Source organism: Geospiza fortis, unplaced genomic scaffold (assembly GCF_000277835.1).
Source record: "Geospiza fortis unplaced genomic scaffold, GeoFor_1.0 scaffold891, whole genome shotgun sequence".
In the NCBI taxonomy this organism is placed as follows: Eukaryota; Metazoa; Chordata; class Aves; order Passeriformes; family Thraupidae; genus Geospiza; species Geospiza fortis.
In genome coordinates this window covers 9767-9968 of record NW_005054649.1, presented here as the reverse complement: position 1 = coordinate 9968, position 202 = coordinate 9767, and the positions used below count along the sequence as shown (strand labels likewise).

Genomic DNA, 202 nt, shown 5'->3' with positions numbered 1-202 from the left:
GGGCAGGCCTGCTGCTGGCACTACCCAGTGGCACCTGAGGCTGGCACAGGTGGTGAGGGTGGCACCTGTGAGCACCTGTACAAGTGATACCCTGTACAGGAGAGCATCCCACACCTGTGAGCATCCTGTACCTGCGAGCATCCTGTGCCCACCACAGCCCTGCACGCCAGCAGAGACCGCGGGCAGCCCAGAGTGCCCAGCA

At 64.4% G+C, this 202-nt stretch overlaps 1 protein-coding gene across 1 annotated transcript in view; it reads right to left on the bottom strand.

Annotated features, from left to right (window-relative positions):
• LOC102034254 (acid-sensing ion channel 1C-like) overlaps positions 1–202 on the bottom strand; it is a gene marked incomplete at its 3' end in the record, with an annotated part of 8432 nt that overhangs the window by 6176 nt on the left and 2054 nt on the right. The gene's annotated exons all lie outside the window — the stretch shown is intronic.